We start from the raw sequence: 26890 nt of genomic DNA on the forward strand, positions 1-26890 counted from the left end.
CAAAACTCCTCAAACACATTCTACATTAGGGAAAGTAAAGGCTATTGTTTTGAAGGACTATGTGGCCAGTTTATAGATAAAAATGGGAAAAGCAAGTTAAACAGTATTTCATAAATTCGCCGCCTGCTGTGCCACCTGCGAACACAGTTTAGACTTTGAGGAATGGCCGGGATGTTGCCACTCTCCCTCCCCGTTCATCTCTTTTAGTGAGACAGACTGTGTTGAGGCTGAGCACATCTTTGGCACTCAGCCTAGGATAGAAATATTCCACAGAGGCCGATGTCAGCGTGGACACCTTCAGCTGGTGAAAACACAAAGCGAGTCAATACCCTGATTGGCAGGTAGCTCCTGAGTCACAGGTCAGGACAACTACTAATAAATCCATCAGGACGCAGTGCAAACCGATACAGTAACCTCTTAATCTCTTTAACGAGCCTTATCAACAAATAAATGGAAAGATACTGTGTCACCTTTAATCAATGGTAACATTCAGTTCTGTTAGGAAAAGGTGACATTATGGCCTTTTAGACTCATTTTTATTAATAAAAAGTCAATTTTACACATTTGTACTGTTTAATTCACCAAAACTTGTTTTGATTTCTCTAATTTCATCTTCCTTGCAGCCCCGATTTCCCTTTGTCCTCTAACAGCTTTGTTGGGGGCTGTTTAGTTAGTTTAGATTTTATGGCCATTCAGAATAAGAGAAAATGATCAGTGCATATATCTTTACAAAGTACTGTTACTGGAAGTAATGGCTCCAACCTAAGACATCTGATTGTAAATATATCATTGTACTAAGAGAAAGGACTCAAATATAAGACACCGGCAGACCACATAACAAAAGATGAGAATCCATCTGAGGTACGAGAAACAAAAAGGGTGCAAACACCCTGTTGATGCCAGATGTCAAAGGGAAGTGACCAGACTGGGTCAAGCTAACAGGACTGCAACAGTAACTTAAATAACCATTAATTTGAACAAAGGTATGCAGAAGAGCATCTCTGAATGCACAACATGTCAAACGTTGAAGCACAGTTTTAGCACAATGTGGTCCTCTTTTGCTATTACACTAGAGGACCACAGTCTGTTTCCTGTTGGGTGCCTCTCCTCTTGGGAAGAACAGAGGCTACAATTCAAAACTGGACAGCAGAAGACTAGACAAATATTGCATAGTCTGATGAATCTCGATTTTTGCTGCAACACCTGGATGGTAGGGTCATTTTTAAGATAAACAACATGGAAGTATAGATCCATTCCGCCTTGTATCAACACTTCAGGCTGGTGTTGGTGGAGCAGCAGTGTGTTTTCTTGACACTTTAGGTCCCCAGGTACCAACTGAGCATCTTTCAGCTGATAGCTGCTCATAGCAGGATAACACACCATGTCACGCAGCTGGTTTCTAGAACATTACAAAGAATTCAACATACACAAATGGCCTCCATAATCACTAGACCTCAATCCAATGTAGCACCTTGGAATGGAATGGAATGAGATATTTTCATCACAGATGTGCAGCTAATAAATCTGCAAATCTGTGAGAGTATCATGTCAATATGGACCAAAATCTTGGAGGAATACATACAACAGCTTGTTGAATCTATGCAATGAAGAATTAAGAAAGCAAAAAGAGATCAAAATTGGTACTACCAAGGTGTAACAAACAAAGTGGACAGTTACTGTGTTTACAAAGTGCACTAATTAGAGAACAAGACAGATACCAGTGCAAGGAAAGAAATAACAGCACGTGAGAACAGTTAACCAGAGGGAAGACAGAGACAGGAAGTAAAAGAGACAGACAGAAAAGTAACTGCGTAAAGAGAAAGGCAAAGGCACAGACATAGAAAAGACCGAGGGAAGCAAAGAAAAAATATATATATTCACAATCCCTGAGACCATGACAAGATTGCAGCTGATCTCAATGAGTGGGAAGAACTGAAAGCTGTTCTTTCCACTCATCTACTTTCCAGCAGCATCAAGTGATCCTTGATGTTGCTGTGAAGCCTGCACAGAAAGTCCTGAATCGTGTTTTTGGTGCAACTGATAAGAAGAAGTATCTAAAAGAAAAAAACACTATCAGATACTGTCAGGGATGAACTCTGGCACCCTCGCAGTTTATTTGATAGACTAAGGCATACATTGTATCACATTTCTGTAGAAGCGAGCTGCGAAATGAATGCAAGGTTATTACCTTTACATATATGAAATATTAGAACATGTCTGGCCGAGATAACAAGACTTGAGAATATGTTATGATCCCATTAAATCAGCAACCTGTGCCAACCAGAAAGGAAATATATAGTCTTGGTGTTTCCGACCTCAGACAGGGAACTGCGGCTTTGACAACTATTTGCACATCAACACACATCAAGAAAACGAAATGAAAAGAAAAAAAACGGCTCAGCCTCGAAGCCTCTCCTTTTTCTGTAGAAGTGAAAACACGGGGCTGGTTTTGAAATAAGAAGCAGTCCTCAGTATGGGGACTGTAAAACAGCTTGCCAGCGCTAAAGAGACTCCTCTCCAGAGGAACCTTGACATGCATAATTCCCACTTTAAGGGCAGCTTTCATTAGTTTCTGTTGCAGTCAGCCTCCAGAAAATGTCCCCAGATGTTGCCAAATAAAAAGGCTTTGATATTCCTACATGCCTTATCCCTCACTGGCAAGCTCGGCGTGTTTGCTGTGTTTAAAAAGAGCATGGAGTTGATGTGTCGGACAGCTGAGTAGCAACATCAAAGCCCCGCAGCTCTCACATATACAGGTTTGGTTTATACTAACACAGAGGGAAATTTAGAACATATCACTTACGCAATTTTTATACAAGCTAGATTACGAGTCAGATCTCAAACACACTTTTGCTCATTTGGATTACCCCTCGCATCCTATCCGCACTCACTTAAGATAATGGGCCCCGGTGGGGAGGATATAGGATGCACAGTGACTCTGGGAGCTTATGCATGTTAGTGAATGGGCAGGCGAGGCAGATAAAGGGCTTTAGAAAACAGACCAGTGGTGGCAATTTGACAGGATTAAAGCCTGACGGTGTGTTGTTCTCGTGGTGTCAGGTGTTGCTCGTTACACCCGAGCATGTCGGGGAATCGTGGTGTTGATCTGTGAGCATGTCGAGGTCATCTGAAGTCGTGGTTTAATCCTGCACTCTGGCACAAGGCATGGACGGACCCAACAAAGGCTGCGTTGTTTTTTTTGTTTTTTAATTCATGCCAGTAATCAAAAAGGGAGATTTTGACCATTTCTTGGTGGTAAAAATCTTAAAGAATGTGTTTTAGATCAGATCAGGTCTGTGGCTGCCTGTGATTCATTTAAGTACCACTTAATTTGCACAATAACTACCAGAGAGAAACATGTCAGAGTGACTAATGACTGATTGTCAGGATACAGTTGGCAGAGGTGTGTAAACATAATTTAGTGCAAATGCAAGCTTCAGAATGGAGCTGGAAAAAAAATACAGCAGTAATACAAAGACTCTTCTAACAACAACAGTTAGCTAACTAGCTAAAGATTATATGTCATGATGTTGCAGACACAGAGCACTGCTGTATGTTTAAGTATCCTTGGGGGAAGATGCTGAACCCTGAACTGCCCCTGATGAATCAGAGTGTGAGTGTATAAATAGTTGGTTAAAAGCACTTTAAGTTACCAGATATTGTGGGAAAGCACTACACATGTACCAGTCTATGAAATATTAGCACAGGAAAGATGCTAATCTTTGAAATATCAGCAAAGTTCAAGTATCATCGTATGGTAGGAGAGCATGCTGAAAATGGACCAAACTTCTGCCAAGAGCACGTCTGAGATTGATGACTGTATTGTTTTTAGGAGCTGACAGACGAAGCACTGTGGCACGTTTAATAAATGGCAATTTCATCCATTATAGGAGACACTCAGATGTGGACTCTTAAGCAAATGACTGTTCAGGAGATAAAAGGAAATAATGAAAGTCTCTACTGCAGTAAAAAAAATTCTCTAATAGTCTCAGCTGCTTGTTGTATTCTGGCCTAACGGGAGGTTAATCCATCTTGTATTACAATCCTTTGCAATGTAACAGAGAGTGGGGGGTAGTTAGTGGGAAAGACAAAGAACAACACTAGAGGCAGAGAGGCTCGTGTCATTGTCTCTACATCCACATGAGCTGAATGACGCACCTTTGACCTGTACAGACATCACACAGATACGACCGCTGACAAACCCCTGATTACCTCCACCTCCAGCACCACTCTCTCCTGTAGATCACCCCTCTCTTTAAAGCAGTGCAACACACAAGAGCCCCGCAGCTGAGTGAGCTACTATTAAAAAAAAAAAAAAGAAAAAAAAAGGCAAATGTCAAACACAAAACACACAGACACACACAAACACACATATTGCACATTCACAGCTGACACGCTTGACCTTCAGTGGTGTCTCCTGAGGCCAAACATGTGAAAGGCTACCTGTGCACACATGCTTTCAAGGTGCCTCTGATGAAATTGGTTCAGCCTCATAGAGCTCCTTTTGTAAAGCCAATTCTCGGGCTTGGCAGTGGACAACCTGGGGAAACAATTGGTTTCCAGAAAGACCTGCAGCTGACAGAGAGAGCTGTGGCTGTAGTGGTCAACAACATGTAGCTTGTATTAAAGAAACACCTCCATGGTAAGAGAAGCCAGGAGAACAGTCCTTTAGCCTGCAGACGTCAGGTGATATGTAAATATTATGTACAAAGATTTCCCTGTGTTTGAGTGCACCACTTTCTCCTATACACTGTGACATCATTGCAGTGGCTTACACCAAAGAGAAACAGTCACAAACCAGCCTGGATGAGATCCTCTAATTTGTCCTACGTATTCTCTCTTTTTGGGGGGGGGTGCAGAAAAATTTGACCCAGTTCAAAATTTAAAGCGCATTTTGTAATTTTAATTGTAGCCCAGTGTAGTATATAATAACTGTATAAAACAGACATGACCTTGTCTGATACAGTAGTAGATAATGTAGTTCTAATAGAAGTGGAGGAGTTTAAGTATCTCGGGGTCTTGTTCATGAGTGGGTGATTGACAAACGGATGGTTTACAGGAACGGTGGTAAAGAGAGCTGCTGACAATTTACCGGTCAATCTATGTGGTCATAGGGTAGTGATGGATGGATGAGCAGCGTATTCCCTGGCATAGAGCAAGAAGAGGCTGTGAGGTAGACCCAGGGCAAACCAGAAAGATTACGTTTTTCCCGTAGACGAGCTGGAGGCAGCTGTTGGTGAGAGGGCGGTCTGGAGTTTTCTGCCAGCTACTGCCGCCATGACCACAACCCAGAAAATCAGTACTAGATGGATGGATGAATGGATGGGTGGATGGATGAACGGATGGGTGAGTGGATGAACGGACGAATTGGTGGATGGATGGGTGGATTGGTGGATGAATGAATGAATGAATGGATGGGTGGGTGAGTGGGTAGATGGGTGAGTGGATGGATGGATGGATGGATGGGTGAGTAGGTGGATGAGTGAGTGGATGGACGGACGGACGGACGAATAGATGGATGATTGAGTGGATGGATGGATGGATGGATGGACGGACGGACGGACGGATAGATGGATGATTGGGTGGATGAATGGATGGATTGGTGGATGAGTGGGTAGATGGGTGAGTGGGAGGTTGAGTGAGTGGATGGATGGATGAGTGAGTGGATGGATGGGTGAGTGGGAGGATGATTGAGTGGATGGACATACGGATGGACAGATTTCAGCTGGTCATTTAGTTTATTTTAAGAGTTGACTGAAGAGGATTTGCGACCCAAATGCAATCAGCTGATTAACAAAGCATCAGAAAGTGACTCAATCATTAATTTCGTCCTTTGTAAGATGCACAGACTTCAGAGTGTTTGTGATGTGCTGCTTTTCTTTATCACACTTGCACAGCACACGCTGTTCTCGGACAGCAGCACAGGTGTGGATGGACGCTGGTGAGGAAAATGAGCTACATTAACACCTGCTGAGGCATTCTGCGCAGTAACCTAAATGTTAATGACTCGAGCAGTTGGCAAGAAAATGGACGGGATAACAAGCTCTGACGAGGCCTGTCGAGTTAATCAATGGCCATGACATCCGATGAGACCGTTGCAAAGGACCAGACAAACACACAAAGGTGCAGTCAATGAAGAGCACAATGTCATCTCAGCAAGTGACAGCTCAGCAGCCAGAAGTGAGAAGGAGGAAAACTGTTTTACAGAGTCAATGTCTGATGAAATGCACCACATCCACTCCAAGATTCCTCAAATGGAAGCAGAGTGGAGGGGGGTTTCACAGCAGGAGGATCGGTGTGTTACAGAGCAAATAAATCAGCCACTTGGCATCGAATGTCGTCAGACAGACTGCGGGCATGTTTCAATCAACAGGCCAAGGGACACACTGACAGCATGTGGGGGGGGGGATAAAAAAAAAAAAAAAAGAGAGAGTACAACGAGCACGAATGAGATATGAGACGCCGGCAAGAAAGACATACATCAAGCTTGAAAACATCACCGGAGGATGAACTGAGTGAAGACAGTCCCACAAGACATGAATATGGGTCATATATATTTCTGGAGCTCATATTCGTAGCCATGTTAACTTGCTGTCACGCACACAGTTAAGCACAAAGTCTCATGAATTCTTTCGTATTCCCTTCATATGAACTCCACTACAAAAATGATCTGAAAGCAACTTTTATGGCAGTATGATATAACATAGCATGCATGTTATACTGTAAGCTACAGTGCTTTAATATTAAAGAGCATTTAAGTGTCAATACATGGACAGAGATATGTGAAGCCATTTTAATGCAGTTCAATTAGAGGATTGGAGTGAAGAAGCTACTTCAACACAATTATATTCATAAAAAAAAGTTTTAAATGGGGGCCTATTATGCTCATTTTTCATTCGTCTTGGACTCTAGAGTAGCTTTGCATGCTTTACAGTCCAAAGAAATCCTATTCAGTCCTTGACATCATATAAAAAATGTAAAAAATAAAATAAAAAAAAATTGTGTGAAGCCAAAGCTTTAGGGATTACATCTACATAGGCTTACCTCATTATTTGAAACTTCAACCATGTTGCAGCAGGCCGTGAAGGCTCAAGCCATGTGACACGAGACTCACTGGAGAGCCAGCTGATGGCATCTCCAGTGTGTCCTCCTTACAGTAGCAAAATAGACGAACAGCAAAGGCTTGCTGGTTTCGCAGCGACTAAACTTTTTAACTCTACTGTGGAACATGTTATCAAAATTTGGAAAAATAAAAATAAAAAAAATTCCTAAGAAAATGCATCACCAAATATACCTGTGGAGTCATACCATGTAAAATCTGTGTAGGAAACACTGCATTTCTTTTCACACAGCCAAAAATACAGTCATGTAAGAAAGAAAGACTTCTTCAACAATGTCCTTTGGACAGGCAAGACCAGAGTGAAGATGCTGGGTGATAGTGGACAGCATCACCAACCACATCCTGTCAGTTGAAACACTGCACACCAACTGTCAGCGCTGTGGCTGAGGGGTGATGATTTGGGCCCGTTTTGCAGCCACAGGACCCGGACACTTTGCAGTGACTGAGTCAACCAAGAATTGAGGTGTTGCAATGACCCCGTCAAAGCCAGATATTAAGCTGGTTTAAATGATGTGACAAGATCTTAAGAGAGCTGTTGAAGGTAGTTCTAACAGCTGTTGAATCGTGGGGTGTAGTTGGTTTTTAGGATTATCACAACTTATTATTGTTACATTTAAATTTGAAAAACTCTTTGTGCGGGAAACACTGCATTTCTTTTCAGGGTTGCAGGCACACAGTATATTCCATGAGTTTGGACTTGTCAGCTGGTATCTCGGAAAATAGAGCTATTAATGTGATTAACGTTGTAACAAAGTCCACTTTACCACAAAAATAATCTAACAACAAATTAGACGAAAGCATAAGCATTGGGAGTTAAACCCCACTCTCCTGGAGTGGATCCTTGTGGATTATTAATGATGTTTTTCTATCACCTGGTGTTCCCATACTTTAATTGTGAAACTCAAACTGAATGAGCTGAAATCTGTGTAACTGGTTGCTCCAGATGGCATTAAAAGAGAATTAACCATGAGTACTAATGGTGCACTCATGGTTAGCAGCTTGGTGGCCTTAAAAACACAGTTGGCCAACAAAAGATTATTACGGGTGAGCCAGCTTTCTCTGCACTGAGAGGAGATTCACTAAATGCATGACTGAACAGAGTAAATCTACAAAGCCATTTGAATTAGAGAAGGCTGGAAACATCTTTTATTCTTTGTGTTCGATTTAGTTAGAGCTAATGGGCATAATTTATACATGAAACACCTGCCTGGTCCAGCATGAAGTAAACACAATCAGGGGAGGCCACGTAAGGACATCCGGGGATGCCTCCAGGATTTCAAAAACAGCAAGTCCATCTAAATATTTCCTGAGAGGACTTGAGAATTTATCAGTACCACTTACAGATTCAGTGATTATCAGACCTGCAGCTCACAAAATGATACTCCACCTGCACATAGTTAGCAACTGTTTTCCACCTGTGATTTTCTTTGTCAGAAAAGCTGAAAACCATTTATTTTCCCAGAAAATCAAGCAGGAAAGCAAGGAGGTGGTTTGTTTGATCTGTCAGCCGGCTCCTGCTTTCATTCAGGCCACCCGAGGAGTGGACAGATTATCATCGGCAGGAAGCAGAGCAGCAGGATCGGTTCTCAACCTGCCGAGTTTAGGCCTCGAGATGTAGGCAAAGCTTTGCTTTCATCAAATACCTCGCAGAGAAAACCAATCCCAAAAGCTGCAGTCTGCCATAGCAGAACTGAAGAACTTATTACTGCAAAATGGTAAAATTATAAGAAATAATGGCAGCAATTTTAAGATATAACCAGTGTCTAGTAAGAATCATGTAGTTGCATGAGTATGAAGATGCTTTCACAGAGAAACTGAGTTCACGTCTCAAAAAGTTGCACTTTCATTTCAGGCTGAATTGAGACTCATCATGATCTCTGTAGCTGAACTTCACATGCCCGCAGCTCCAGACTCCAGTATGAGTCAACTTTAATGCCCAGAGAAATCCTGCAAGGTGACATCAAGTGCACGTGAACACAGCACGCTTACTTTAGCTGTCCCCGCCAGACTGTGAGGCTTTAAATCAAAGAAAACCACAAGCGTGATGCTCGCACAAACCCAAAACCCTGCCAGCACTCACAACTTCTCAAATCCAACTCATCCTTTCCTGCAAGCAAGAATGTGTTTGTACTGTAACACGTGCCAGATTTTTATTTGGAGGGAACCCATGTTGTTGTAGTTAACAAAAAAATGAATGACACATCTCATCAGCCTCATTTTGTGATTAAGGCTGATTAGCTCGTTAGATTTTTCCACAGAAAAACAACACAAAAAGGCAAATTAGCTTTTTGTGCAATCAGTCATTTTTGCAATCATATCAGGTACCAGCATGCAGTTTGTACATAACATATTGACACAATATTGGATAAGAACTCTTTTTAAAAGTGAACTTTTAGCTCTTTGTGCAGCTCATCTCATCTGCTGTCAGAAACGAGCAGTTTTCCTGTCTCCTGTTTCTTCAAATCTCCCTCCCTCAGACTCTTTGGAAATCTACTTTGGGGTGGCCCTCCTGCCTTTACTCTGTGGGTGTGTCATGCTTGCAGCATGGCAGATTATATTACAAAATTCAGCACTTGTTATTCAGACAAGTCTATGCAATGTCCATGTCTCTGCAAGCGTTGCATCATCTCAGTGCAACTTGCCTGTTTATTAAACTTAAAGTGTTATAATGAAACCAAAATTGAGATTTTTTTTTATTCTTTTTCGCAGTGAATAAATGTTTTTATTTTATTTATTATTTGTTTATTTTGAGTATCGCCATCACAATTCCCCAACTCTCTGTGAATGGTCCTCATGGCCAGTGATTAATTGAGTGGACAATTTCCATATTAATGATCAAAAAAACTGACCTCACAGCCCTTTGTTCTTTAATTGGGCTGGTTTCAGTCATTCTGCAAATGTACTGTTTATAAGCTTGGGGAAACCTGCAGTCAGCTGAAACTGAAGAAGTCACTTGGATGAGCGACAAAACGTTTCTTCCACTGAAAATGCCCCAATGAACAAAATCAACGTTTTAGGATTTACTTACCTGGATGATTGAGCATGCATCAAGAAAAAGATAATAATGAAAACCAAAGGTACACTTGTAAAACTAATGGGAACCATCACTGAAAGTCAATGAAAGAATTGGGAATAAAATAAAATACTTTTTAATATAAAAAGTAGTCCAGTGAAATTAATAGAACCTAAAGGTTACTATGAAATAAGCAGAAATCATCCCTGTTTCTCAAATTTTTTTTAGCATGCTGCATTTCACACATCATAAGTTCACATCTGAAATGCAAAATGTTCATTAACAATTACTAAAAGTTAAAAACACAAGGGCACAAATCTAATTCTACTTAAATAAACTTCACTCACCAGCGTCGTCAGAGTCCTGTGTTTATTTTGTCTGAAAAACAAAGAAACAAAAAAAATTCATCTTAGTGTCATTTTTTTATATAATCTGCTTCAGGAGCATAAACTGTATATAAAAGACAACATAGCCACCAGGCTGTCACCCTTTGTGTGAGAAGGTAAATTACTATGAATTGCACAGGTACAAAGAACAGACAGGGAAACCTGCAAATTACTGCTAAGTAACAGACCAATAAAATATGAGAATTTCACACATCAAAACTGAAGCACAAACATTTAGGATGGTGTGTATCACACAAACCAACCACAAAATCAGTCAATCCATTAAAAGAGGTCCACAGATTAGTGAGCTGGCAGATACCAGTCAGTCAAATACACCACGTCCCTACCTCCAGCATCAAGATCAGAGTGATCATGAAAAGGGAAACTATCGAAAAACAGTTTTTTGTAACATGCTTTGTCTAAATGTCCAAATTTTAACCTGGGAGTCTCTGGGGATTCACTCACTTTTGGGGCCAGCCTCAGGTGGCCACTAGAGGAACTGAAATTTCTGGTAGGTTCAGGTCTAATTGCTGCTGCTTGTTCAGGAGGTACACGGCTAACCGTCTGGAAAGCAATTCAGGCTTAAGGCTCACTAATTAGCATGATTTCTTTTTAGTTTTTATAAGCAGTTAATATAATTTTATTAGTGGGATATAACCTTTTCCCAGGTGTAAATGAGTACCGCCCTCCAAATACCACCTCATCTCTTAGAGAATTTAGCAGGTGGATGTCCTTTCCAGCCACTGTGTGGATTAACAGCACCAGCTGCAAAGTGCTGAATGTGAATGCAGTCCCGCTGAGGAAGCAGCTAGCTCGACAGAGATATCAATATGGACACCTGTGGGCCCTCCTGTTGCCATGACCACCAGCAACAGCTGCAGCAGAGTCACTCTATCGTCACCGGCGGCCGGTGGGGGAATCAGCACTTCCTAAACAAATTAGTCTGAGGAAAACTGCTGAGGCCCGAACCCTTTAATTACATCAACCCCAAACCAAATTATACGCAGACTCTGTAATAACTAATGCACATCAAACAAGCCCTCCTCCTCTTCCTCCTATCCCACTCAAGCTTATGTGTGGAACATTTATATCGAGGTGTTCATTCCCAGAGGAGAGACGCAGAGAAATGTCAAGACAAAGGAGACATGGCTTCTCCTCCCTCCCTGGCCTTTTCGCTTCGCGTTCTATCACTCTCTCCATTCTTTTCGCTCCCCTTCCTCATTCATTCTCCGTCTCCTTCTCCCTTTATCCTGTCATCTACATTGTGGGGAGCGTCTTTCGCTCCTTCGAGCTTTGGCTGTGTAAGCAGAGCTGGCGAGATGAGAAGAAGCAGCGCTGTACTCTGAATAGTGAAGCACAATAGGCGAAGAGGTTTTGCAAGGAGAGAATTAAAATTCTGCCACCGGTGGAGCAAAATAAGATGCCACGTGTGTGTCTGTGAGGGGAGGGGTTTAAAATGAAATGAAATGTGTTTTTGATAGAAGAACTTCACTCTCTTGGAAAGAGAGCTTTCAAAAGTGAACAAACACAAGGTTTAGAGGGAATGGAAAATGAGCTAAAGCAGACCAGACACATTTAAGTCCTTTTTCTCATTGTTTTTTGTTTTTGTTTTTTTTTATAAATACAGCTAAATGTGATCTTAAGAAAAGTGCAAGACAGAAAGGGGGGGGGGGGGGGGGGAATCGTTCATCTTTCAGTCCACACTTCATCCATGTTCTCATGGAGAGCACCAGCTATAAAAAGGCCATTCATAAAAAGGCAGGTAAATACCATCAATCAAAGGATGCATGCAAATTAAGGTCAATGAGCTCCTCATATAATGCAAACATCACACTGAGCTCTTACTACTGGGAGCAGAATATTAATAAGTACATGTATAGTGTACACAGGAAAAACCTGCTCACCAAGGATAATAAGGTCTTTAAGGGATGTTAATATAAAACATGTGGCACCTTCATAATAGTCTCAGGTGACTGCCTAGCTTTAAAAACAGTACATCCTACTATAATGGTTAAGTGGACATGTTGTTATGTAGCGCTTTTCGACTCTACCTGAGCACTCAAAGAACTTTGTACAACATGCCACATTCATCCATTCATCCAAGCACTTTTTTTCTATGTTTAAGTTCTTTTTATCTAACATTTACAAACATTCAGCTTGGGGTTGATTTCTTGCCCAAGAATTATTGGCATGGAGACTGGAGGGAGATCGAACAAATAACCTTCTGATTAGTAGACAAGTTATTCTACTTCCATATAGTCATATCATAATCATCATTGTAGTATATGTATGTATGAATATTTGTGTGTCTGTACCTTATGTCCTCCTTAATTCATGGGAAAACTTGCACAAACATCGTCGTAAATACAGAGATTGATACAGTGAAAAACACTATAAATGTCTCTTATTTTATCTTCTCTTTTTAGGACAACTCTATAGAGTTGTTGTTTTTTGGTTTGTTTTTAATAGCTTATCCATTTCAATACTGGAGTTGTTGCTTGGCTGCTTTCAATGACTAGTCTCCCGACCACAGATAGTATAAAGGTCTTTAAAGTGAAGCTACCAGGGGCCAATAACTGTGGTTGTAAAAGGACTTCGGCCCTATAGATGTTTGTGAGAAAATGGTCCTCAACCCCTAGGTCAGTCAAGTCCATGGTGTCAGTCACCAGGATATACTCCTTATCTAATCACCTCTCATCAAGAAGTGGTAACATCCCTCTTTTTATACTACCTGTGATTCCACTGGAGGCCGTTTTTGGCTGCAATTCTAGTATTTTATGCATCTGTTGCTTAGCTAACTAGGAGATATGTACATGGCAGCATTGAAACTGCAAAACATGTTTAACTGATGTGTGGTGTAGAGATGTGGACATCCATATATTACAGTCTGTTTTACACAATGCTGATTTAACCAATAAAAAGAAAGAAAGTAAAGCACCAAATTCTCTGTTTTAAGTATATTGCAACTTTATTTCAACCGAGATTTTTCAATATTGTGCGATTATAACTTCACTGATTATGCTAACTTTGCAAACTCCACCTGTGTTATAAAGATTTGAACGTTGACATTCTATCAGAGCAAGCAAGGCAGGAAGTGCTTGTGCAGTGGACTCTAAATAAATAGGCCTAAATTAAGTGAAAGAAATCTTCTTTCATCTCAAACAGTATTCTGTCATAAAGCTTCTCTCATCCCTCATCGCATCTATCCTTTAGATCTCTGCCATCTTGTGATTGCAGTTGGATATTGTCTCTGGAAGCAAACTTGATTACAGAACTACTAAAATCTCATGGACTTGTCTGTCTCCATCTCCTATTAATAAAAGCTTGATTGCACATGTGAAGTGTGGATAAACCTCTGGTCTGTGACGGGAGACTGTCGGAGATTAGCATGCTAGCTAAGCCACTGCTGGCTCTGCTTTCACTGCTCTCAGATCAGTTACCTTCTGTGCTTTGTGTGAAACAAAGCTAGCATTGGCAAGTAAACAACTGCTTTCATTTATCGTTGTAACAAATGAGCATTCTCTCACTGACCACCTCGGCCAACTTGTATGACGTAACCAACTTAATAACTTGTTATAATTGTTTGATTAGCAGCTGTGAAACCACTTGGTTGGCCAAAATGTACAAAGTTTAACTTAACATGGTTGTTGTTTTTTTTCTTTTTAAATAAAGTTATCTGTGTTTCTTAGCTCTCATTGCCTTTCTGTAAAAGGTACCACATGCCTCTGAATTGGTTGTCACAAAAAGGTTCCAAAAACTATCTTTCTAGAAAGCTGGTTTTTACATGATTCCTTGTGTATATTTGCCATTCTGACAGATCCAAAGTAAATACATATATTAGCTGCCTGGGATGGCCATTTTGCTGCCTGCATAAGAGGTCACCGTCTGGGGATACTTCCAAGCAGAGGTGGTAAATGCAAAGTTAGCATGAGCCAAAAGAGCCATTTAATGGGAACTACGTCATAGTGTTTATCTTGAAAACATTACGGCAACATGCAGGCACTAAGGCAATCAATTACTGAATTATACCATGCTGTTGCACAATGAATGCAATAAGCCCTCTGGGCTTTTTTCTCATTACCAGGTACACACTGTCCTACACGGGCGAAGCAGGGGAGGCTTTTAATAACATTTAGTATTCAGATTAAACCGTTGTACGCAGCCAAAGCTACGGCTTCCAGGGTTTTGGCTCCAAAGTAGGATCAATTTACAATCCAATTAATTCAAATTGTGTGGAAACATGCTCACAAGGAGGAAAACAATCGGCTGTCCCATTAAGGCAAAGACAAATGAGGGTTTGGAGCCGAAAGAGAAGAGACACCTGATGCGTTTGACATGCCTGCTTTCATTATTTGGTTTACTTCCAATACAACAGGCTTTTAAAATAATATATGCATAGTAGGAGTACTTTTTTCCTTTTTACCTAAAAGCCACTGATGGGCTCCAGTTGGATTTGATCTGGATTTGAAGTGCGCTTCAAACACAATGTTCAATTTGTCTGTTAAAAATAAATAAATAATTTATTACAGCTCATCAAAGACTTGCAGCAAATAAACCATGATGTTTCCGAGAAAGCGCAAATGATACGCATCTCTCACAGCAGCAAGAGCAACACTGTCTGAATGTTTAAAAGCTGTACACAAAAAAAGACCACAATATAGATCCACTGCCTTCAAAGCAGCTGGTCAATCATGTTTAGCCACTCTTTCCTGCTCTTTAAATGACTTGTCATCCTGTCTTTCAAACCTGCTGTGAGCCACACACAGCTGCAGATCACCAGCATGACCTTTAGAAAGATTCAGGGAAATTCATTAACGAGCCTTTGATTAAGTCGTTTCACGCTGGCAGAGTTTTTCCTTGATGGGAACCTAAATAAATAATATACCACTTCCAGCTGATGTGTCCTTATTAAGCTCAAAATAACACCAACATAGATAACTTAATCAGTGATTTGTGAGCAGATCATCTTAAACTGGTTTCTTGAACATGACAATGAGTTCACTGTTCTCAAATGGCCTCCACAGTTACCAGATCTCAATCCAATAGAGCAGCTTTGGAATGTGGTGCAATGGGAGAGCTTCATCGTGCGTGACTGTGTGACGCTATCATGTATCAAAACCTCCAAGGAACGTTTCCAGCAACTTGTTCAATCTATCCTGTGAAGATTTAAGGCAGCACTCAAGGCAAAAGGGAAGTCCAACAAGGTACTAGCGAGATGCACCTAATGAGGTGGTTGGTGAGTGTATAGATTTACAAAACAGAAAATCATCTTTGAGAAAAAAATAACATGCAAAACCTACAAGCATAGCATTCATATGTTAAAAAAACAACAACAACTTTCTTTCTTTTTTTTACCAATTGCCCAGAGCTGTTCGATATAACGATATATATATCGGATGACGATATAAAGACGTTGACCGTTTGTTTCTTTCATGGTGTCGCAAAATAAACTGTTTACAGCTATATTTTTTCATCGCTTTGACGGTCACTGTAGTAGCTATGTTAATTTCTTAAAGTTCCCCCTTTCTCTTATATTTAAAATAACTACACTACGGACGGACAAACGGCTGTTTTTACGCTTTGTCGTTAGCAACAATGAAGTTAAACCCAGTGTGTGGCTCCGCCTCCGCTTATTTATTTTCCACATAAACCTTTCACAATAAAGCTGAAGATCCTGTTGAGACCCTGTTGAGACAGAAAGACCAGTCAAAACAAATCGAGGACCTTATTCCTAAAGGAGGGGCTATGTATATGTCTTATATTGGTATATGGGATTTTTGTCATATCGCACAGCCCTACAATAGCCACCAAAACCCTTAAAAGGACCTTTTCTACCACCTTAAGCAGTCAACGTTAAAGACTTCCAAAAATGCATACTTGTCTATTTAATTGATTGCGATCTTAACATGTTCATAAAAATGAACGTATTCTGTACACATCTGCAAAAATCTTTGAATCAAAACAACGCTTCAGGATTTTGCTTTTAATCAACTAAAACCTGCATATTTAAATGTATAAAACAAGAAAACTATAACATCTTGACCCACAGCCACACTAAGCTCTATGTTTGTGTGTGTTTAAAGTGGCATAGTGGCATTGTAAAGCGCTTTGGGTGCCTTGAAAAGCACTATATAAATCTAATCCATTATTATTATTATAAAGTGTGTGCATCAAAAGGGTCATTTCATGCTGCTCCACATGCAACCATCAACCTCCCCATCGGCAAGGTGCTGGGCAAAGCCTCGCCACCCACCATCGTGATCCACAGCCACTGAGACGTCTAATGCAGCAGAAGGGAAGGCGGCTGGGCCCAGTTTGTCATTCTGTTTGAGCGCTGACTCAGACTTAAAAACAGGTAGAGGGAAAAAAAGGAAAAGAGGGATTAAAGTCACTGTAGTGCTTCCTGGCAGCAGTAAAGACACATTAGAGGCCAGGTAGATGATTTTTGCGAGATGGAGTAAAAGACGGTGTAGGAATGCTGCTGCAGACTCCCTGGTTTTCACTGCTTTGCTAGTCGTCTTCTGGAGAGCATGTGTGAAATTCTCATAAATGTTCCCTTCCTGTTGTGGACTGCATAAAAAGCAGTACATAATATCAGCATATATGACAGACTAGTCTATTAATACCAAAACCAATCACATGTGTGACATCTAATCTCAGGAATGACTCCTTTCTGGGTGAAAATGAAAGAAAAGAAATAAAAGTTATTCATTTGAACATCCTCTCCACCTCCAACCATGGCTTGTTTTATGTCCAACAATGATCCGAGGAATGGCTGTCAAGCATATAAATCTGGCTACGAGGACAGGTTCACTGGCAGAGCTGAACAGAGTGAGCACTGGGGAATCCAAAGACAGTACATCTTTATTACCGTTAAATAGCTGCAGCATAGAAAGACTTGACTCAAAATGTGGAGCAGTGGACTAATGATGAAGGATGGAAGGGAAGGCTGACTGGCATCATCTGGCGCAAAGCTCAGTCACTCATACATGGTGGATTTAAAAATAAAAAATAAAATAAAAAACCTCCAATGAAAACAAATTTTAACATGAAATTTTGAATCATGAAATATTTTATCCCAATATCACACATCACTTGGCAAATCCAGCTGTAAAGCATCAATCTGAACATGTTTGATAGATCTGACTGAGAAACCAAGGACACTAGACACTCGTAGGCTGACAGCCTGTCTGTAACATGGCAAAGCATATCCCGCTTTAAAAACATGAACATCACGTTGCTTTGGCGTTTACTGAGGCCAGGGATCAGTGGAGCCCAAGGACCATTTTTCCCCAAGATTTCTGTAAACCAAAATAACCTTTTGCAGTGGCTGCACCTGCTAGTCATTAGAAAGAAAGCAGATTTATGGCTCTTCTGGATTGCCCTAACCTTTTAGACCCAGAAGACACATCAAATAGTTACAATACAATAAAATTACATGTGTGATTGTACAATACAAATGTCTAACTTCCCAGAAAAACCACAATAATTTCACATCAAACATACAAAGGCGTCTTTACATCCAATCTAATTAATGATTTGTATAAACCACCTGCCTTAATCAGACAGAAATTTCGCTCCAAACAAGTGTGATCAGGTCAGTATCTTCCAACTAGTGTGTTTACATTAAGCTTTTTTTTTGGTCAGGCTTTTGATCTGGTTACTCGTTTCCATGTAAACATGGCTGCTTTTTGTTTTAAAGCTCGCTAGTCAACTAGATGATTAAATATTGCTAAATACTAGTCAGCTAGATATTCATATTTAATGGATGTTTTACACCAGTAAACTGTTGCTTCTAAGTTTTTATAATGCCATTGGCGACTAACAGAGGGATATCCAACAGAAACAAGCTCCCCTCCATCTTTCTGTGAGAGGAAATTGACAGCGAGTTGGAAAATAAACATAGCAGAAGCATGAACCAGCAAGGATCTGCAGTACTAAAATGATGGAATCAGATTTTTACTGATATTTAAACACTCAGTTGGAACAATGTCTATGTGGAGCAATAGAACGTTAGCCACACTCTGCAAACTGATCTAGGACAGTGTGTTTGCAATGCCACCTACGGCAGAAAGTGCAACACATTTTAGCAACTTGATCTGATTATTAAAGAATGTGACTGATGGTTTCAAAGGGCTCAGAAAAATACACAATATTTGTACAGTCAATCTTTCATCTAGTAGCTGAGCTCAATTTTAGCCATTTCGTGGAGATTAGTTGACTTGTCGATTTTTTTCTCCTGTTTTCATGGGCAGTAAAATACCTGCTGTTGTCTATTAGTCTTTTTTTAAAATCAACTTTGATGTCCAAACTACTTTCTTACAACACTGTCACCACTTTCTCTGCTTGGAAATGGGGTTGTATCAGTGTATAAATGGTATGAAAAGTGTATGCAGATTATAGAAATCTGTTGGTTAAAGAGCAAAATAGGCCAGTGTATTTTTTTTTCTCCACAATACACGATATATATCATGATATGTTCAAATAACCTCCAAAAACAAATGTTATTCTCAACCATATAATGCCCAAAACTGCACTGGCATCCTCATTCAAATCCAAAATTCAATATTTTTTCCTACTTTGAATTAAAAAAAAAAAAATCAAAATGAGTTTAAATGTTTTATTTTAACCATTTTGTAACCATCAGCTGCACACAGGGGTTTTCTCAAATTACAATATTGTCACAGTGCATCTCTTTGTGTGGTCAACACTAGACATTTAACAAAAAAATGTTTAAAGCAACAAAAAGTACACCAAGTAAGAATTTAAGAGACAAAATAGAATAATTCAAAATAAAAACATTTGACATTTTCTTTGGTGTGTGGGAAGTTTAAAGCAGGAGCTTAAAGCGGAGTTTAAAGCATTCTTCATTTTGCAGTGGATGACTTTTCAGGTGGTAGAATAAATTCATGGTACTCTTACCTTTAACAAAAATAGTTTTATGGCATTTCTTGAAAATTATTACATTTTGTTCAACATTCTTCTTGTGAAATCCAAACCACTGCCAGATTATTGATCCAGTGCTGTTTCTATTTGGAACTAGCTCATCTGACTCCTCTTCAGTTAGTCTCATTCCCTCGCTCGTCTGAAAGGGCTGTTGTCGCCATTTCCCCCCCCCCCCCCCCCCCCCCTTATCTGGTAAACACGTGTGGCAGGCAGAACATTTTCCGATTAGGCGGGGGGAGGTAGTGATGCCTTCGCAACATGTGGGATTTAAAAAAAAAAAAAAAAAAAAAAAAAAAAAAAACCCTCAATGAATTACATGCAGTCCCAAATACATCTAGTAGATACGATATATTGCCCACCCCTAGGCCAGTGTGCACATTTAATAAATCCAATGGTAATTTTACATATGCACTTTTTTGTTTTGCAAGATTTCGATGCACAAGGTCTCCAGGAATAGGGACAGTGTCTCCTACTTTGTCTTACATCAGTTGCCTTTGTATTCATTATGCCCAATTTTACCCTTTCTTATGAAATAATCTGAATTAATGCCAAAAATCACTTTTAAACTGTGCCAACCACCTCTATATTTTTGAGTTAATCTATAGCATTTTGTCTATTAACATTTCTTAAGCCTTACATTGGTAAGCTTGCTGCAAAGAGAGTGAAACATTTAGCATACAGGCTTGACAACATGCCAACAAATCAACATTACAGCTTTTACAGAGCAGCAGGATACAAGAGTTTCTAAAGTTAGAAAGATCCGTGCATTTATGCATTCTGATGAACGAGGACATCGAGGGCAAAATCACTCAGGAGCTAACATTAAACAAGACTGTGAAGGTTACTTTCCTTCACGCTAGACAGGTGAGCTGTCACATGAAGTCACAGTTTATCAGCATCAGTCTTATCCTTTGTTACGGACCATCCTACTGATCATGACAGCTCTCGAGACACTTTTATTTTACTAAATTCAAACCTGGTTATTAAAGTCAAATATTTTGTAGGTTTAGTATGAATATTTTCTCAGCTTCACAGACACAGCAGATTATTACTCTGCAGGCTCGTCACCATGGCATTAACTTTGAAGTAACTTCCAAAATATGGTACCAGGTATCCTAGTAACAAGGAATGGTTCAAAGCTATGGAACCCAGGACCAAAGAGTTTGGCTGATGCCTCAAGCATAATTAAAAATCAAATGCACGCCCCTGCTGCTCATCTACCTTTTATGTGCCCTTCTTCTAAACTTTCCGTTATCACCTATCTTCTCTTCCTCCTCCCTTTGCACCATCAAGCTGCATGCCTTTTGGGGTTTTGTCCTACGTACAAAAAAGAAAGAGGAAAAAAAAAAAAAACTCAATCACGGCAGGAGTGCGTTGTGACTCCTCTACCCTACAGACACAAAACAGCATGCAGCCATTTCCACAGAACGTCCCCCAAAAAGCTCCAAAAGGTTCAAAAGGAGAGGTCACCCTGAAAAAATAAAGCACATTTCCCGGGATAACAACAACATTAACAACTCACCTCCCGGGCCTCAGTTTGCCAGAACCTGGCACAGAATATGAAAAAAAATAAATAAATAAAAAAAAAAATACACAGAACAACTGCAGAAGCCTAATTTTTAGCTTCTGTTATGGCTTTCTAATTCAGTCCCCCAGTCAAATAAGATGTGTGTGCAAAGAGATAAAGATAAAGAGAAAAAAATAAACCCTCTGTTTGTTTATTATTTATCTTTTTAGAGCATCTGTAACATCATTTAAGGCACCATATGCTGCTGCTGTTTATATTTCTTCTCTCATGATGCCTTCATGAAGAGCAGCTGTCACAGATTGTGTCACGTCCCCATAATGAATAACGAAGGCATGCGCGAGGCGTCAAATCGAGGCAGACGGCCCCAGATGTTGGAATAAAAGAAAAGTGGGTCAGGTGTCTAGCTGATGCTGAGCACACGGCTGCGTGACGAGCGAGCCGAGGCTTCAGCCCAACCGGAGAACGGATGGTTGAAATCTGTCAAGCTTTAAATAAAAATGGAAAAACAGGTCACATGACAAACAGTGGTTACACCTGAGCCGAGCAGGGCATAAACTCGCGAGTCCTTTGGTTGCAGTTCATTAAAAGGTCAAAAAGGTGAGGCGTAGAGTAGGGCTGCCACGATTTGTCGACTAGTCACGATTACATCGACTATCAAAATCGTCGACGACTGATTTAATAGTCGACGTGTCGTTTGAAGCTTTGTAAGATCGCAAAAGACGCAGGAATAATAGCAGGATTTAAGAGTGTAATAACGGACTGAAACAGAAGATGGCAGCACTGCATGTACAAGGATGCCAGCTGCCGTTAAACCCCGAAGAAGAAGAAGCAGCTGTGTCCCAGAATTCATAGCGCGGCCCAGCTTAGTTTCCAACAATGGCGGTAGCTAGTTAGTTTTAATATTACTCTTATTATTCTTTCTGGGTCACAAAATAAACGTTTAACATATTTTCAGGCGAGAATGTAGCTGTGGAAACCTGAAATATCGGCTCAGTTTATCAGGACACCACATATTTTCAAAAGCGCTCCGACGTTTTCGGAGACGTCTGTTACCCGCTAGCTCGATAGCTAGCCGGGGGCTAGGTCACTAGCGCCGTGAGAACACCGGACTCCCGGCAAATTGTTTTCAAACCCACTGCCGTCTTTCGCGACTCAGGTTAAATATATATGAGTCACTTAGATAAATTAAAAATGTTGTTGTTTGGCTTTTTTTTTTTTTTAGTATTTTATTTGTTCCTGAGTAAATCGGTTTGGCTGAGATTAAAGTTATAGTTTACACAGCTGAATAAACGTCAAGCAGACAGCTGATTATCAGAAGTGTGAGATGCTGGAGAATATACTCCGGTGTCCTGTTATATTTTAGATAGCAAGGAGTTTATTAAACTTTACCAAAACAATCTGCAAATTTCATTAAAATTGAATAAACTATCATCTTGTCTTTATTTTTAGTTAGCACCTTAAAAGCTTAAAGCTGTAAGCTAATGATAGTTATATAAGAGCAGATGCTGCTGGTGCAATAAGCTGTAGTTTTACGTCCAGTGGATGATGATCTGATTAGTCGACTAATCGCATAAATAATCGGTGACTAGTCGACTATCAAAATAATCGTTTGTGGCAGCCCTAGCGTAGAGTCACGTCGCCTGAACTGCCCAATGAACGACTCCCAGGGGCGTCTTGCCAGCTCTCGATACATCACTCGCTGCACAGTGGAGAGTTGTGCGCTCCAGATTTTTCACAGCTCAACAATGCTTCACAGCCTCATACGTCTCCAATACAAAACATCCATCAATCCTCCAACATCTGCCTCAGACATTGAAATCCCGACGCCATCTCATCATGCAAATCCCAGCATTCAGGACATACGTCTTTCACCGTAAATCGACCATTTACAGTCCAGCCCATCAATCATATCTGGATCATTTCACAAATTGCACAACACACCCTTGTTTTATTAAAGCTCCTCAATTCAGTCCATTAACAATTACCACCGCAAAGTGAGCTTTGCACACTTAAAAACTTAATTACGCATTTATTAACACCTTATTGACATCAGTTCAACCCTTGCGATGGTATCTTGCTTTTAGCCCTTCGCTCTTTTTTTAGCACTACAATGACTGCTCTGCAAAGAACATGTGGATACTTTGCATTTAAATGTAAAAAGGGCAAAAAGGAGAAAACAACTACCAAAAAAAAAGAAGAAGTTCTGCATTTTTTGCTGCTGTTACTTTGAAATGCATGACATCTAGTTTGAATAAAATTCAACAGCGGTACACAAAACTCATGGGCTGGTATGTACCTCAATAATATAAAAAGAAGTGCAGAAAAATACTGTGTGGTATAATATTATGTGTGCTGGCTTTAAATCTTGCGTGAGACCACATACTGTACACCAGAGGTCTCAAACTCCAGTCCTCGAGGGCTGTGTCCTAAACATTTCCATGTGTCCTTGTTGCAACACACCTGAATAAAATTAATAGGTCATTAGTAAGACTATAGAACCTGACTGCATGCTTATGTGGCAACCCCTAACTGTACTCAAGTAAATTTAAGGGGGAGGAGTAGAGTTTGAGGCCCCAGCTGTACATAAAAGATGGATGTAGTGACATCACACATGGTGATGTCACCGTTAGCAGGCAAAGTTTCGCTGTGAAGCCTGAAACTGCCTCCATCGCTATCATTTGACCGAGAAACTGAGGAAAACTAGTAAATATTTGCTGAGTTGATCAAACTACAAGACCGAGTAGTCATATTACTATAGACGTCTTTTTGGAATATGAAGTTGCTTTTATATGGTTTTCACTAAAGTGACACTATTGACCTAAAAATAACTGAAGCTCGTGTTCAGAATTACAGACCATATTTTGAATCAGCCCTTGGATGTCTGATTATTATGCAAAGAATCCTTTTTGGCAGATCCCTAATAGTGTCTAATTAAAATGCATTTACAATAATCACCTAAAGCATTTAAACCTAAAGGTTTTGACATGGTTTGGGTTTTACTACAGCTCAGGCCTGTTAAGGCATGGGTGCGATGTCTCTGCTAATCTGCAACATGAATGCCAGCAGTTGATGCATTATAACCAAATAATCAGTAGGTAATAGGTCATTTGGGCCTGACCCCTTTGTCAAATCAGTGAGAAGAAGCCCAGCTTGACTGTTTCTCAGCTGATTAGCAACCCCGCCTACCAAAGTTTGTGACATGCAACGCCATCCACATTATATATAAATGAAGCATTCGCTGCATAATTCCTCAAATAAGCATCTCAAATGCTCACTAGCTCGCTACCTGGGTACACAGAGAAAGGGCAGCAGATATGAATATTTTACTCAGTTACTGCCTGACACTGTGGTTAAATCACTGTGGGAGACCAACTTATTAAAAAAAGCATGGCTGAGTAGGTGGACCTGCCACAGGAACTACAAGGGGGGTATTCAAATAGTGAACAAGCACTATAAAAATCACTTTCTGTGGTCACAATATGGCAGCTCCGTAGAAAAAGTCAGCCCAATCGTTAACTCGACAGTTTAGTCATCCAGCGCTTGCCTGATAAAGCCGTGTGGGTCAACGGACCACCATTACACGAACACAAGTGCCAAATTATCTCTTCGCTAATAATTATCTAAACAAAGTGGCTCTCCTTGGCTAACACAATAGAGAAAGCTGATGATGACTTGTTTAATTATGGGCACCCTGCACTTGTCTTAATGGATATATTGTTATCCATTTAACACTTGAGTCAACAACTCCACAATTCATTCTTAGTGACAGTAAGCTGCATTTGAATGCTTTACCTCTCACCATCTTTCTTTCCAACACGTTCTCACTCCCAAAGCGTAACATTTTACGCTAGGTGACAAATCGTCAACATATTTCGTTTTCGGGTACCCAACACGTTCCTAAATGACGACATCGGAAAAAGGAGAACACATGAGAACTGTTTGGACTCAATCTACACATGTTCGTTCATTTTCTTCAAATCGCTTTGGAAAACACTATTTTACATCATTTAACGTCTGGTTAATGGTAGGAATAAGGTTATGGTTATGGTTAGGGATAAGGTTACGGCTGGAACGCCACGGGACGTGACAAAACGTCGCTATGCTACGCCCCAGGAGTGAGAATGGGCTCTTCTTTCACTTTCATTTCCATTACAAAAGAATAAGCACAATGTTCATTGCTTTTCTGTTGTAGAAAAAATGTATTGATTTTTTTTTTTTAAAGCTTCTAGATGGATGGGTAATACAGCAGTATGATATCTAGTAAACCCTTTGTTCAAAGAATTCAATGTTGGTTTAAAAAGAAACATCATCAGAAAAAGGTCAAGTACAAGGCCCGGACTTACAATACGTGAAAAAGCAGACAAAGTCCAGGTTAAGATTTTTGCACAGTACTGTACCTTTCACACTCTTCACCTTACCAACAGGAACAACAGCATAAGTTATGGTCTCCAGCTCAGGTTTTTACAGGCTCAAATCTCAACAAGCGAGATTTAGATATCAGATACTTTGTACGCATATTTTTCCTTGCTAGAGTCCAAGACGGAAGTCTACACAACATTCGAGCCGATTAGATGTTGAAGTAGCGTCAGCACAACATTTGTTTTGGAGCCAATTTTCAGCAAAGACTAAATGTAAAGAACCGTCAGCCATCAAACTGCATTTCATACACTGAACTTAATGTTCACAATGGCACGCGCAGAATCCACAGATCCCATTCAGTCCATCTTCTGTCAGTGTCAGAGAGAAACCACAGCTGCACATCCAACTTTTCTTCTTCTCATCGGCTTAATGGATTGTGAAGGCAAGGTAAATGATTCTCCTTGACAACACATGATGCATTAGCCTGCACCATTCGTCACCGTTTACAATGCATCCCGCGAATGGAAATAACTGAATCCATCATTGGCAGAGACACCCACCAAACAACAGGAACACCAGGACAGAATGTGATTGAATCAAATTGGATCCTTTTCAGGAATCCGTGGCCACAGGTACACAGCACTCCTCCAAAGGGAATAAAATTTTAAAAAAAGCATTAAATGGTGTCATTAAGGATGGATGTACGAGTCTCTATGCATGCATGCAAGTCATTTTAGATTACAGCAGCTAAACAAATCGACTGTCAGGCTGCGGGAAGGAGAAACACGGCGGTATCAGCTCACAAGCCTGGTGCAAGCAATCAAATCGTTGATATCAGGAAAGTAAAAACGATAACGGCATTAAAACATACTGATGTGTGCAATTCTCTGAAAGCGTCTCAATTTGTGGTGCTCTAACAATGTCACTTACTTCTCTCATCTTCCCTCTACTGCCACACACCAGCTCATCATTTCTCTCCTCTTTCCTTTTTCTTTTATGCCAAATTAAATTTACCCAAGCAGTGCACCATTCACCATCTCCTCATGCTATTCACTTTTTTTTTTTTTTTTTTTATAACTTGCAGATATGGAAACCTTCCCTCATTACACAAGGTCAACACTGGCACCCCAACGTGTGTCGGGAAGCTCTCAAAAAGAGCTTGAAATTGATTCATCACTGGCAGCTCTCTCAGAGGGGATGGTGTGATGAACTTTATGAGTAGAAACACACAGATGCAGAGTGATTGAGAGCTCGTCCTGAACAGTCAGAGGTAACGGCAAGAGATGAAAACATACAGTAATCTAATACTTAATCATTATATCAAGGTAATGTAGATCATAAAGTACTGCTGAAATCTCAAAAGGGACACTTCAAAATAAGAAATGAAGGAGGAAATGTTTTAATTTTTCTGTCAGAGAATAAAAGTAAAATCATAAAAAAGGTGCCAAATACGTTCAAAGCAATCAGTTAAGAGACTAAAAGAAAATTACCTGACACAAATGTTTGTTTAGTTGCAAATTAGGTCCATTAAAAACAGA

General features: G+C 40.2%; 1 protein-coding gene across 2 annotated transcripts in view; it reads right to left on the minus strand.

Moving 5' to 3' along the window:
* The window catches only part of rnf152 (ring finger protein 152), a 58631-nt gene that overhangs the window by 21297 nt on the left and 10444 nt on the right, over positions 1-26890 (minus strand). The window contains exons 1-2 of one of the 2 annotated variants that reach the window (XM_086306759.1): positions 20687-21140; positions 10481-10511 (exon numbers count right to left, since the gene is read on the minus strand). The gene's annotated coding sequence lies outside the window, so the exon portion shown is untranslated. Of the gene's footprint in view, positions 1-10480; positions 10512-20686; positions 21141-26890 lie in introns of those variants that run through there. The other variant, XM_086306758.1, reaches the window with a different exon arrangement.

This window comes from Aulonocara sp. 'chitande type north' Nkhata Bay, linkage group LG9, assembly GCF_057382095.1.
Source record: "Aulonocara sp. 'chitande type north' Nkhata Bay isolate Kocher_YH1m ecotype deep benthic linkage group LG9, A_spYH_male_GT1.1, whole genome shotgun sequence".
NCBI lineage: Eukaryota > Metazoa > Chordata > Actinopteri > Cichliformes > Cichlidae > Aulonocara > Aulonocara sp. 'chitande type north' Nkhata Bay.